This window comes from Haliaeetus albicilla, chromosome 18, assembly GCF_947461875.1.
Source record: "Haliaeetus albicilla chromosome 18, bHalAlb1.1, whole genome shotgun sequence".
Taxonomy (NCBI): domain Eukaryota; kingdom Metazoa; phylum Chordata; class Aves; order Accipitriformes; family Accipitridae; genus Haliaeetus; species Haliaeetus albicilla.
Window position 1 is genome coordinate 17373665 of NC_091500.1, and position 14942 is coordinate 17388606.

General features: G+C 39.1%; 1 long non-coding RNA gene across 2 annotated transcripts in view; it reads left to right on the plus strand.

Moving 5' to 3' along the window:
• Positions 1-14942, plus strand: part of LOC104316531 (uncharacterized) — a 161810-nt gene that overhangs the window by 27757 nt on the left and 119111 nt on the right. Inside the window, exons 4-5 of one of the 2 annotated variants that reach the window (XR_011328625.1) lie at positions 1336-1457; positions 2326-2412. This is a non-coding gene — a long non-coding RNA (uncharacterized lncRNA). Of the gene's footprint in view, positions 1-1335; positions 1458-2325; positions 2413-13059; positions 13953-14942 lie in introns of those variants that run through there. The other variant, XR_011328626.1, reaches the window with a different exon arrangement.

A 14942-nucleotide genomic window follows, 5' to 3' on the forward strand; every position in this document is an offset into this window, starting at 1 on the left:
TCGGAAATTCAAACATATATACGCTCATTTTTCTTTGCTTCAGGCTTCTTGGCGAAGGGAGAGATTGTTTCAAGCCCAGTACCTCAGTTGCATACTGGGCTTGCAGTCAAAGCAAGTCAGGCCTGCAACAGTGGCGGTGGTACTGGAAAAAGAAATTATTTTGCTAGGGTAAAGGGAAAAATAGAAACAAGAGGATCTCAAATAATGAAAGAAAGCTTAGTGTGCATGAAAACCTGGCACTTTTCTAAAAGACATACTGAGTCAACTGGAAATCAAGTTACTATAGTCGAGCTATTTGAATGACATTTGTGAATGGTTTTTTTCCATTAATTGTTGAATAAATGACTCAGAAACAGATTTGCCCCTCTTTGACAAGCTTTATGTATGGTTGAATACTGTTCTCCAAATAAATTATTCATAAATTTTGAGCAATCAGTGAATAATTTATTCAAAATATTTTTTTCATTATTCAGTCCTCCATCCTATGGAATGTGGGTGAAACTCTGACTGTGCTGAAGTTAGTGAAAACATTCTGAATGATTCGACCGATGCCAGGACTTCAGCCAATTAAAAGTCTTTTGAAAACTAAGTGTTGCTTTTACTTATGGAACTTTGGTTTAAATATTCGTGGTAAACTTGTCTGTGAATTTGTCGATGTGTAGAAAAAAATAAGCAGGAATTACTTCAGCTTTTATTAAGCTAATTTATTTAAGTTATAATTTGAATCTAGATATGTGGATGCGCAGTTAAGTTGCTTTTTTTAGTTTTCCACAACATATTTCCTGTCATCTGAAGTCCCAGTTTATGATAAGTAAAATCCTACGACAATTGTTGAAGAGGGCTCTGGTTCTGGCTAATTTCCAGTTTTGAGTATTATTAAAGCTATTCAGGAGTACACCAGTTTTTGCATTTTTTTTAGATTGCAGCAATCTTTGAAAGTGTTCAGAGTTTGGGGTGTGTTTAACTGTTCTCTTCATTGACCAGATAGAAATGGTTCGGATGTTTCCAAAATTCTGGCAAAAGTGTCATTTTTAAAATTGAGAATTTATTTGCATTTTACAACCAGTTCTGGTAATTATAATACACCAGCCTTAATTCTCCCTGGAAATATGACGTGAGTCTTCACTTCCTGTCTTAAATTTGTATTGTGTAACTCCATGCAATTAAGGCATGGCTGGCGTTATGCCATTGTTCGTGGGTGAAATGACTCCTATGTAAATACTTCATTTTGTACCGTTAATTGGCAAATGGTATAGAGTGCTTTGGGATCCATCTGGAGAAAAGTTACTGCATATGCATATGGTCATTATTACTGTGTTATCTCGTTCCTTTAAGATACACAACTGCTTTATTATTTGCTGAGCTCCGGGAGAGTACTTGGTCCTGTACAGATACACAAGGAGAAAATGCTACTGCCCCATGGAGCCTACAATAGACTTGGCTGAGTGAGACAATAGGTATTGAGCTGTGTGAAATACACGGGTTTAATATTCACATTTCTTATTAACGGAGATTAAAAAATCTCTCTATAGCATTATGATTAAGATGCTTTGTAGGAGAAATGCACTGCAAGTGAATGAAAAATGAGGAGAAAAGTAACTTGGTGAATAACAAAAGAGAGAGCAAAGCCTAAAAGAGGCGGGGCAGAAAGATGAGAATGGGAGGAGTATTCATGTGGGGCATTTTAGAGATAGCTTGGAAGGAGGGAAGAGAGGTTGAGAAACTTGTGCTTTTTGACAGATATGATAGAGGTAGGGAAGGGAGTAGTAAAGGAAGATAAGTGGGTACAGAACAAAGCACAGCAGTGATTTTAGCATTGTGATTTGTATTGGGAAATGTGGTTGGTTGCATAACTGGGGAAAATGATGACTACTGATGTCTGGGGATGCAGAAAAGATGGAGAGATGAAGATGAGCTGGTGAAGAATAAAACTGCATAAGGTGTAGTTTCAAGACTCTATGAAGTACAGGAGATTGGATATCTTTTTTGAGAAAAGAGAACTGTTAGAGATAAAGGAAATTCAGAGGTTGATGCTATGATGTTGTAGGAAGAGGTGATGTGAAATTTCAGTGAAAGGGGAAGAAGAACTGAGGTAAAAGGCTGGGTTTGGATGTGTGTAAATGAAAATGTGGCAACCATTTCAGGAGCTGCCATTCATTAATTAACTAATTTATTAGTTGGCTTTAAGCTCGGTCAGACTTTCTCTAAAGCTGGAAGATTCAGCCACGTCTTTTCCTTAGAAGTAAAGTAGGAAATATCTCTTACTGAAAATTTTTTGATTAAATTTTTTAATGGAAGATAACTTTTTTCCTCTGTTGCTCGAAGGTGTTGCTAAAATTGAAGGCCCTGATCGATAAGATGTTGCGGATTCTGCATCTTTGCAAGCACATGCAGTAAGAAGGCATCTTAAAAGTAAGATAGCAAACCAGAGCTTGATAGAACTGAGAACCATTCCTCTTTCTCCTTAGGTGTCCATTGGGGTTTTGGACAGGTCACCATTTCTGTGTCTCAATGAACATAATAGTTTATTTCTGACTTCATTCATCTGTTTAATGTGTTCAGGGTATGAGCCCTGGAATATTTTTGTCTTGGTTTTTGCTTACCTCATCAAGAGATTGGCAGTTCCAGACTTGATTTAGATCTGAATCAATTGGAGTGATGCTTTTGAGGTGTCATTCCATCCTTATTGGCAAGACATGGATCAAAGGGAGACTGTATTCCAACTGGATACCTCACAGAGATGCCTGTGTTATGTACGGTCAGTTCAGATCTTACTATGTCTGTGCAATGCAGAACATAAATGGGAATACAGTCTTGGAGTGTTTAAGTTCCACAACCCTAATTTAACTTCTCTTCATTGCGTGCGTATGCAGTCAGGTCTGAAAGCTCTGGATTGTGGATGATCTGAAGGGGATGCTATTCTCTTGAATTTGAACACTACACTGGTTGTGATATCTAAGTTAGCCATATACAGGTTGAATATGATCCCACATCAAAACCAAAATGATACTGATATAGTATGGTAATCTGAAGATTCAAAATTTAAAAGGCAGGCTATTGAAATTGTTATCAGATGTTGTGTCTGAAATACCTCCACTTCTCTCTGGAGAGAATAAGGGTTGGCTGTGGCAGTTGCATGGTATCAGTTGTCAAACAACCTTTTAGCAGAAACCACTGTATAAAGTCTTTTTCTGATGTGAGGGCCCACACATGAGACTTTTTGTAAATATAGAAAACACCATTAATCTTAGGAGTAAACTGTATCTTGTGTAAGTAGGCTGTGTTGATTGATGTGGAAGGCTTAAACAAATGAGAAGAACTGTTTAAAGTGCATAGTTAAATTCACTTATATTACCTTGACTAATGGTAGGGGTTTTTATGTATCAGATCATTTTGCACTAATTCAGTACAACAGTGTCTGCCTAATAACAATCAATAGTAAATGATTTCCTGCTTAAATATCAATTGAAAATCAGTGATTTCCTGCTTCCAACTGCACTTAGTGTCAATCATTGCACGTGGCGCCGCTCAACACAAATGATTTGTCTGTTAACCACTTAACGTATATATATTTAAGTCTGGTTTCACCAGGCTAGACTCTGAGACATTACTTATGTTGAGTTGTAGATGACTGGTTTCAGTGCAAGTGTCTCAGTCCAAATGAACATGCCATTCTGCTGGAGTGAGCATCTGTGGACCTGGCCCATGACTTATTGGATCAATGACTAGAACAATCCTGAAAGGTTTTTTTTACTCCTTAGTAGATGAATTAAGCGTATGAAACTCAAATCTACTTTAATGATTTCATTCTGTGCTTGAGGAATGTCAAGGCTCTTACTGGAAAAGCTGATTGCGTCAAAAATGGGGCAAAGAGATGCTGGTGAAAGGAAAGCTTTGAACTATTTTTCACGACTGCTTTTTCTTGTGATGCTGTGTTATTTTGCTTCCAGTCCATTTCTTTTTGTGAAAGATGAACCACAATGGCTGGCAAAATCATAGCCACAAGGCATACATGAGGTGGCATTCTGGGCCAGAAAACCATCTTGCAGTGCTGCATAGTATGTCATCCCTCTTTCCATATGTCTTTGCTTACTAGTGAGGATGAGTAGGTGTTGAAGTAGGAGGCACTACCTGAATCATCTGAGGGAGAAATAAATTGCTTGGGTAGGCAATCGCCCATCATCCTATCTGCAGGTAGACAGGTACCCTACTTCTGAAGTGCTCAGGTGGCTGTGTGTTGAGAAATGTATTTCTTTTGTCTGGCTTTGTTTTCAATTTCAGAACTCCCTCTCCTAGATGATTACGCTCCTTGGAGGAGATCGCTTTGTTAGTCTCAAGCGAGACAGATGCTTTGGCTTGAGCTGGTAATAGTGCTGTTTGGGGGCTGACAAGCTGGGTGAATTTGCAGTGTGGTTGTATACATCCTCTTCAGTCACCAGTGCTGTGTGTTTAACTTCTCAATATGTTCCATCTGTGGTAGCTAACGTGGGTATGGAATTTATGACTGCAAAGACATACCACAATACAGGAGTGCCTCTTGAGCTGAAATGATGCTTTTAATCAGTACATTAAATGTTGTAGTTGATTGACAGATGGCTTTTTCTGTTTTCTGGAATGAATGTACTCTAACTTAATTGTAACAAGGATATCACATCTTGTATAACACCTTTCATGCTAACGGGTATTACAGAATTTTAAAATCCATGTGCAAGGAACACTTCATGCACCATGGAAATGCAACCACCTTGGGTAAAATGCAGAGAATTTAGGGAGAGAGAATGTAATTACCCATGCTGGAATTCGGCCAGCACGCTGAGATTAAACCCCCTAATCTTACAAAGAGTACCGTGGGATCTCTAATGACCACAAATGGTCAGATCACAATTTTATGTCTCTGCCTATAATGCTTTAGTACAACAAGAGTATTTTTGATTGTATAGTGCATTCATTATAATTATGCAGCTAATTTTATTCTCATTGTAATTTCCAATAATAAAGTTAGAAAAGTGCCACTAAAATGTATGAACAAAACGGTATGACATGATATTATGTTAAATACATTTTGGGGGCATATTCTGCTCTCATTTATATTGGAATCTTTCTTTGAAGCCAATGGAATTCCTCCAGATTTGTGCTGGAATAACTGACAACAGAAGTTGTCTTTCCAAGAGAGCATTTTTTATGCACATATATTGTAGATATGTTTGAAAAGTTAAATATTTATATTCTGTCCAAATATGGGAGAGTCTTTCTTCTTTTATTTTTAAAACCATAAAATTGTTAACAGACCCATGAAAAAAGAGTATTACGGCTCTATGTCTGTTGGTTAACCTTCACCACAAAAATTGATCTGTGGGAATTTCTCACAGTGTAACATACTGTATCCAATTCCATAGTTATTACTGTAAACCTATTAGTGCCACCTGGGTTTGCATATCCGCAATGCTGTCCAAGTGAAGACAGATTAGCTCTATCACATGTTATGCCAGAGGGACAGCCTCACGAGGAGTCTGCCCTCGGGGAGAAAAAAAAGGGCTCAGACCTTTAATGAGAATACAGTGCTTTATAATAGCATTTGGTGGCCTAGAGATTTTCTGTCAAGTCATTTCAAATTAAATTGGCAGCCTTGCAGTGTTCAGCCCATATGAGTTTTTGTGCAGCATATATTGTTAATGTTAAACCAATTCTCACATAAGATCAACAGAACATACAGAGGCAATGTTTGTATCAGTCCCTCTTTTTAAAGTCTGGGCCTTTATAAGCTACTGAAAAATGCTTTTTCCAGAGCAAAATTTAACTTTGGGCTGAATTATTCATGTGTAAATTCAGACAATTTATTTGTGAAATTATTTGTAAATAATTACATTTCTCTATATAGTGTAATAATGAAATTAGTACCAGTCTAGCAGTGAACTGAATGACTTTGTTACCAGTTAGTGTGACTCCACTCCCACTCCCTCAGGCTGACTCCCACTGAAAGGGTGCAGAATTTACCCCTGAGAACTCCATTTATTTCTGATACTTCCAGGACCTTCCTTTTTTAAAATGTAACATCTGTGTGGTATTTTAGTCCTTCTAGTGTCTGAAAATTTAAAAACCAGACGATACTTGAAGATAAATTGCTATCATCACGCAGGAAGTTTTTTACTTAAGATTTTCCCATATTTTTCATTCAGGGCTTAGCCTGAAAAACAGACATTGGTATCCTCTTTCTGTGAGTACTGATGGATTATTTTGGGGGAGACTGGGGCCCACATCCTCAAAAGTGGGTAAGTACCACGTGCGATGGAATTCAAGAAGAACTGGGCAGCTGGATAGCTATGATGAAATTGCATTTCCAATTATGCAAAGTCCTAAGAATACCTGCAGGATTTTGAAAGTTCACAAGCTCTGTTACATTTAGTGGTAAAGGAAGTAGTTTTGCAATTTTTAAGTGTAGCGCATTAGCTGTCACTAGTGCAAGATAATACGAAAGTTTGCTTTCTAGCTGAGCAATAGGTTTTGTAGAGAGGAAAGTCTAACGCACTGAAATGAATGAAGAAAGGGGCTATTTCTGTGTTTTGGAGCTACAGGTTATTTTAGTCCATTATTGTACCAATATCAGATAAATAAGATTGGTCATGTAATAATAAAAGCAAGTTTTGTTTTTATTAAGAAGCATGTATTTTCCATATTTTTCCTGGAAGGCTACTAAGATCTTCCATCCCATGTTTGGTATGTGCACATTTGTAAATCAGGCATGAGTGATTACTTCTGTTAGAATTATCTAAGGAAAACTGAAGCACCACAGTCATGAAACAAGTTTGTATTTCCCTTTTTATTTAATATAATCCTTATTTTGGGATACAGTCCAATACTGTGATTTCATAATATCCCCTAACCTCTGTATTCTGTTTTGTAATTGAAGGAAATGTGATGACAGAAAATCTTCCTAATGTGATCACATTCTTATATGTAACTGTAAAAAGAAAAATCAAAATCTTGCTTCTTCAAATTAGAGGAGTAGGTCCACTGCATTTAGTAAGAGTTTTACACTGCCAGAGCAAGCATGACTTGATCCTGTGTGGTGTAAGCTAATTTTTTTCCTATTTGCTAAATGTGTAGTCTTACTTCAGTGCATGTACCTTGGGCAGAATTTAGTTCAATCTTCTTAATTTGCAACACTGGACCAACCAAATTCATCTGCACTGCAATTCCATTGACCTCTCTGGAGTTACTAAATAATTGGATTTGACCTAATACGCTTTTCACTGAATGCTATCTTGCTTTTCAGGGAGGTTAACACAATAACCATTTTCTATTTCTGCACTCAAACATGAGCATCCTTTATTTTTTTTCTTTTAATTCCTGCTACAGAAAGGAGAGAAGACAAAGTGCTGCTGTAAATAGTGCTAAATACCTAAAGGGTATCCACAATTGCCTTGAAACCTCACTTCATTACTTCATGTTGAAACCAATAGTAAAATTCTTAGTGACATTAGGATGGCAGGAATTTTCCCACTGTTGCACCTGGCTATTTTTATAGTCAACTGTCCTTCTGTAAAAGTGGAGTTCAGATCACATAAAGGTGATATACTCTGAAGGGTCCTGTTTCTTTCCATTGACAGTAGAGGAATCTTAGGTGATTAACTCCAAAATAGCTAAAAATAGAGAAAAAAGAGCCCAAGTTAAACATTAAAGTACCTTGCCACTATCTCTAGTGGTGCCTTTGAAGTTCAAAAGCTAGGAGTCAAATTCTTCGATGTGCCTTGAACAAGCCGTGTCCGATACAGGAAGGTGGATAAAGCCAGGCATCTCTCTGAGGCTGCATGATCTGGCTTAAGCTGAATATTTTGGCCTGAATTCATCTATCATCATTTCATGAAGTGAATCTTGGTAACAGAGTAAGAGGATGCATGAGTCTTTCTCTGTGAAGTTTGTGATCTTGATTATGTGTCTTGATTACATGTCTTGACCTCAAAATGATGATGTATGCATTAAGGTTTACTATGTGTAGGCAACACTGGGCTTACATAAAATGCTCATGTGCAAAGAGTTTTTTGTTTGTGTGTAAGTATTTGCAGGTTTGGGGCTTTAAGGAACAAATTCACACTGGCAGTGTTAGTAAACTTAAGTTTGTGTTTTCTGAGAAATAATTGGCCTAGGAGGACATTGTATTGAATAGGATTTTAAGTGTGTAATTTGAAATGTATTTCTATGTGCCAGAATCAAATATGTATTTAATAGATCATACGAGTTATAATCAATTGATTTGATCAGTTATTATTAAGATTTGAGATACTGGGCCTAATTCTACTTTCCTACAGCTTGTATGGTCTGACTTAAACCATGTAAGATGCATGTAAGGTGTTATTTCCACTTTACAAGCATCAGTGTTCGCACCTGATGAAGAACCTGGAAAATAAGGCCCTAATAGTAACGTGCCTTGCATCTGACACAATACAGATTGTGTGTCCACATTAGCAAGCAGTGCAGACCGATAGCAATGCATCTGCAGAAAGGAACTGTCGGTGCTCTGGACCTGGTGCCCACGCTGCGCACATTTCAGGAGGGTACTTCAGGCTGATGCTAGTCAAGTCCCATGGAATGAATGTCAGTAATCTAAGTGAGTAAATTAGGTCTCTTGGGAACACATCTTTGTGGTTTAGCTCTGAGACCACCCTGCAATGTGAGCTGAAGTGCAGTAAATGGGAATGATTGGGAGGTTCGACTCAAAAGAATCCTTGTGATCCCAACTAAGGCAGTAATATAGATGCACCCACATGGAGTGATTTGTGCATGAGAGTTGCTCACTTTGTTAAGTGACTGCTTTTAAATCTTAATTTGCTTTTCTCAAGACTTTGTATTTAATTATTCTGCCATCACTAACCCATTCAGGAAGAGCCAATGCAGGTGTGTGGTTCCTGAGAACATCGACCAAAGATTTCTACCTCTCTGGCCTTGTTGTAGAAGCGTATCAGCACAAGCAGATTAACAGTGATGATACGAAATGCAGCTGTGTGATCTGAATGTCCTTACTGAGTAGGTTTTGATTAGCCAGTCAGCGTAGTAGAGTATTTTAAATAATTTTTTTCTCCTTGTGAGGTGTAGTGGTATGCCTTGGTTCACTGAACACATCCCTGAACACGTCACCCTTGAATATCACTAATACACATACTCTGCATGGATTGCAGTGAGGCTTGTGGTACTTCTATAGATGCAAACCAGGAAGAACCACAAGGTGGAAAATAAATTTGAAACCATATCTTGCTGAGGAGTGGTACTGCAACTAAAAAAAAATCCAGTATAGAAACTAGATCCAAACACATTGCTGATTATTCCTCTGAAATTCTCCTTTAAAACTTCTGATGGTCTTTAAACTGTTGTACTAATGTTTCAAAAGAAATGTAATTTTACAGAGTGACTTGTCTGGGAATAGAATGAGATGGAACATCTGTCCTTCTGAACTGTTGGAATTGCTTGGCTAAAGCAAATGTAAGATGAAAAAAATGGAGATAAAAAGACAGTTGAAAAAAAATAAGACTTGTTAATCTTTTCTCTAAAACACATACTAAACTTTTCAAGTTAAATTTACTCATACTATTTCCTGCTATTTTATATTAGTACATCTTCCCACATAACAACTGGGTTAAAAAAGGAAAAAAGTAAAGCTGGTTTCATTCCTGGGATAATAGCATATGCTAGGACAATTGAAAAAGTCTGATGCATTTTCTAATCACAAAATACAGTTTATATTTTAAAATGATGTGAAGGAAAACATTTTATGATCTAGACTCTTGTATCATATTGTCAGCATCTCAGCTAATTATGATGGTGAGCCTTATTTTGTTCTAAGCTGGCATTCTAGAAAACACACCGGAATAAACAACCATTAAGCCTTCCATGCCAGAAAGCACTTTTAAGACTAGTAAAAGGTAACATTGTCTTTTTAAAATGTTTTTGGCAGCTAGTAAACTATTTTCTTGGTGTTCTGTAAACCCTATTATCAGAGCTGCAGATTCCTACACATGACCAGTCTTCAGTAGTGAACAAAAATGGCATCTAAATCCCAAGTGACACTCTTAAGTACTTGGCAGCAGAAGGGCTCTTCTGAGGAAGATTAAGTTAATGGAAGCATTTGGGTAACATCTGCATGACTCTTCGTCCTGGTATGGCCAACTCACACTGCTGCAACACGTGACAGAGGATTTCTTCGATTATCACTTAAGAACAAAACTGGCTGAAGTTCCTTTCCAGGCATTTGTCAGACTGTAACGTATGTGTGAGAGTATGTATGTGGTGTAAACAGGCACAGTTATAAAGGGTGGCCTGTATGGGCTTCGAAGAGAACTTAATAAAAATCAGATTACTTGTTTAATGAAAAGTAAAAGAAATTGGGGGAAGATTTGTTGTTATAGCTGCTGTTTATTTGTCTTATTTACAGCAAGACGTACTGTCTTTTCCAGTCAAGTGCTGCTGCAGGCACACAGAGCCTCGTTAATACAGGCGATTAATGCACTTGCCCTTCACCTCTGTTGACCTGGGTTTAAATCTGTTATTTTGTTACAAGTTAGAGGAGTTTATTGGCCTTTCTTTAGCCCCTAGCTGGTGCCTTTCCACCTCGTAAAACCACTTCACAATTTGGCATAAGTGCTCTTTTCTGGTGTGAAAAGACCCCGGGGTTGCAGCAGGAGGGAAGAGGCAGGTCATGGCCGAGGGACGTCTGCAACGGGGCGCGGGGAGCCTCGCCCAGGGACTGACTGCGTTGGACTGGTCTTGCTTGGTTTTGGAAACTCCCGTTTGAAATTGGGGAGAGCCTTGCTTGTCTGCATAATGCAGCGTTGGTTTCCATGCCTAGGTTGAACAGAAGTTACCTGGTTTCATTTTCTATAGGACTAATATTAAAAGCTACAACAGCTACAGGGGGAACCTACAGACCAATGCAAGCTCCATGGAAGTGCCTCCTCCTCTTTATTTCTGGCTAATTGGAAAATCATCTTGACTTACTAATCCAAGATTTGGAATAAAAGGTGACAAATTACTGCAAGTTTGTAATGAGATCCATCCTGACAAAAGAGAAGAAGCTCAGAATTTTTTTTTTTCCCATTGAAAAGGAGTGTTTTACAGGAAATTGGCATTTTTGAGAAGAAAGCCTTGGAAACTGAATTTGAAATTTGTGTATATGAACAGAACATTCAGCATTTTGGGCAGCTATACAGAAAAATAAAATTTGAAGAACATAAACCAGCCTGAAATTAAAAAAGAAAAAACACTTTCAGAGTTTCACAGGAAAGAAACAAAAATGAAGGCAAAAAACTTGCATTGGCCAAACTCTGCTATCAAGTTACCATTCAGGTCTGAGCGCTAGAGAAGTGTAATTCAAATCTATTTGCTGAAATTTACTGTCTTTTTCCTTAGCTTCAAATTCTAACATTACCATAAGAGAAGTCAAATAGTTGTTAATAATTTCCAGAACCTTATTTCCAGAAAGTACTCATTTTCTGCAAGGTAAGTATTCCTAGAATTTCCCCAAATTTTGTTTAGGTAAAGGAGGAATAGTTTTTCACTGCAATTACTTTTTCTTTAATCTCTTTCAGAGGAAAGGCACTGGCAGGCAAAGATTGGTTTTGCCTGCAGATTTTATCTTTGAATGATGTTTTGTGTTTTAGGATGTGGTAGACATCCACTGTAGAACAGCACACTGGTTTCAGGTGTTCTTTCCTTTTGTTGCTGGTTACCAACATCTATCTTTTTTTTTTTTTTTTTATAATGCTGTTGCCCCAGCAGAGCCATTTGGAAAGAGACAGTGAGAATCTGCTTCAGGGCAATGTCAGCCACCTTAAAGTAAAGAGCTTTCATTGGGTTAAATTAACCTGCTAGCCTTTGGAATGAAGAGGAGCTCTGTGGTGGGGGCAGCTACCTCCTTCAGAGGGATGGTAGCAACCATCTGAAGGGGGGACCCTCTAACAGCAGTTTCTTCAATGAGGAATTGACCACCACTTGTAAAGATTTTCAGTGTTTATACCTAGAAGTTGCTCCCACTAATGACACTGTTTAATGCGTCATCAAATTGCAGTGCTTCTCTGGGTGGTAGGGCTCTGGATACATCACAGGGCCATGGGTTTTCCAATTAAATGTGCAGTGAATTTAGGAGTTTACATTTCTTGAGAATGAACAGATGAGTAGATGAGTCTTCTTCTGAACTGGTTTAGTAAAAAAAATACCACCCAGACTGTATTAATAGCAGATTTTATTTTGTAAACTTCACTAAACTTCTGATCCTACTGACCTACCCACTTCAGCAACTGGACAGAAAGACAAGAAGACTCTGTTGTTAAACCAGAGCATGTTCATCACATTTACAGGAGTATCAGCATGGAAGCAAAGCATTTATCTGGGACAGTTAGGTAAGGAGGGAGGTGTGAGAATCAGTGGGGCTTGTTGTGAAGCCAGGCCCCTCCTCAGTCACAGCCACAGTCTCAGCCCCAGCTCAGAATCTGCACTTCTGTGGGGTGAAGTTTAAAATCTCAACTGAGTTTCTAGGCTTTTAGTTTGGTGAATGAAATGTAATAATTTATAAGCCCCAAACACCAGTGTCTGGCAATAGTGTGTGTTGGCATTGGCCTGAACACCCTGCAGATGAGCTTAGATGGTTGTTGTTCGAGAGAAATGCTGAAGACCTGTCATGAACTAAAGGGTGTTCATTTACAAAACAACACCAACCTCGTTAATCTGTCAAAAGCTACCTTAAAACTGGTGCTTTTCAGTTTCTGATGGAATATGTTCCCTGGGCCAAATCCTCAGATGCTGCAGACAGTTGTGCTGAAGTCAAGCAAGTGATGGTAGTTTGCAACAGCTGAAGCTTTGGGTGCCTGGGGATGCATATGTGTATTGTATGTGGCCTGGATATTTATTGTAGGGCTGAATTGCATGCAGGGGTTCTGATGGTGGTGTGCCAAAAGGAGAAAGAAAATTCTCTTTCCGCGGAGTGCTGTCAAAATCCTGCTTTTGTACTTTGAATCATCAGGGCTCTAGCTTTTAGGCTTGCAATTGTTTAAAGATGTCATAAATATTTCTGATATTCTGTTAAATGCAGTCTGCTTTGATTACCAAACCTTGCTTGAGTATTGCACTCAGGGGGGTAGTGATAATATTGATTTACCTAAGTATAGTGTGTAGTATATCAGTGTTATCAGGCGTGACTTTATTTTAGTAGAAACTTTACAATACAAATCTAATCTGATAGTTTTATATGATCTCTGGCTCTGGATGTTGGAAATAGTTTGCAGCTTGTGTTGTAATGGTTTTGTTTAACACAGCACAAAGCTTTTCAAAAGCATTTGGGGGCCAACCTTTGCTCAGGGTTTTGTTCCTGCCCACGAATGGCCATTTTAATGATGACTCAACAAGAAACTGAAACATTTCAGAAACCTGTTGCGCTAACTTTGATATTCTTGTTTGAAAGTCACCCTTTTAGAGGCAGTGAGCTGTGTCATACAGTCTGAAGGATTCTGGAAACTTGCTGCTGAACAGGATTCAGAGTGGCTTAGGAGCAGAAAATACCTTCTCTTACTTGCTGTCTGTTGAAAAGCGACCCTGCTGAAACTCCTTTCTTGCTGCTACTCCTAATATACCCACCAGGGAGAGGAAACTTTTGCCACAAGCCCTTCAGCAGAGAGTGGATCCATTGGGGTCTCAGTTACATGGTGCGGTCTGGTGCCCAGTTTAACTTCGCTTCATCTTTCCAGCAGTCCCAGAACTCTTCAAAAATGTGGGTGGAGATCCATTACACATGCTTACTATGGTTACTCGCCATGAAAAACAGTATGAACGGCCAACACAGACTCCAGGTGGTGGATCAGCATTAATCATAATAGACCCAGGGGTAGATGATTGGCAAGATACCACAAGAAATGGTTCTACATCCATCCCCTTGAACTCTGTTTCCTCCCACCGAGGACAGGGATATGGCGGTAAGTGGCAGTGCCTCCACTTCTGTTTCCAGCTATCATAAACCATGATCTGCTGTATGCCTGTGTCCTTTTGTCTGCAGGAAGAGGGTGCACAACATAACCCTCTGGTAGAGTAGACTTAGAAAATTTGGTTTTTTGAAAGCTTTAATGAAAACATAATAAAGATAGCCTGTCCTTCAAATTCAGTTGGGTTTAATAGGAACAGCTTTTAGAGGGATGGTATGTTTGGCAGCTCACTTGCCTAAAAGGCCATCTAGGTGATGAGCCAGAAAGATGCATCTTTTCTCCTCTTTCCTCTCTTCCTCACTCATCTGTTGCATATATTTCTCCTCATATGAAGCAGAAAGGGAAACAATGTGGATATGGAAGAGAAGCAGGAGTGTTCAACATGTTTGCAGTGTGCTCACAACAGGCCTGTTGTGTGAGATACAAGTGGTGAACCAACTAGCAAGAGAAGAAGTTTGGGCTTGTGGTTGGCCTTGTGGCCAAGCTCTCTAGCTGGTGGAGCAGCTGCAGAGGCAGCCGGGGCTGAGCTGGCTGTGAGGAGATGGGGAAGTAGATGGGCTCTGGCCAGTGCCCATCCCTCCCCCTTCCCTCAATGGAGTTGTGCAGGGAGCTCTTTTGCTCAGAGGATGTTAGGACACAAGTGGTGCCTCCGCTGAACCACAGAGAGGAACAGCTACCAGAGTTGCTGAAATAGGGACTGTTAGATGCTGTGAGAGTTTGCTGCACTTCTGGAGGATTTTCTGCGCACCATCCTCTTTCACTGGAGCTCTGTCTCTCTCCTGTCTGCATCTTCCCACTCCCTGCAGTCCTTTCACTTCATTTTTGCTCCTTGTCTGCTCCGTTTTATCTTCAGCTCTCCTGGCCTGTTTCTCCTTACATCTTTCCTCACCAGGCCCTTGTTTCTTTCAGTTCCACACCCCCCACTTTTTCTAAACCCTGTTAATTAAAAAACATGAAATGGACCTCCTCTGAGGTTGTTTCTAT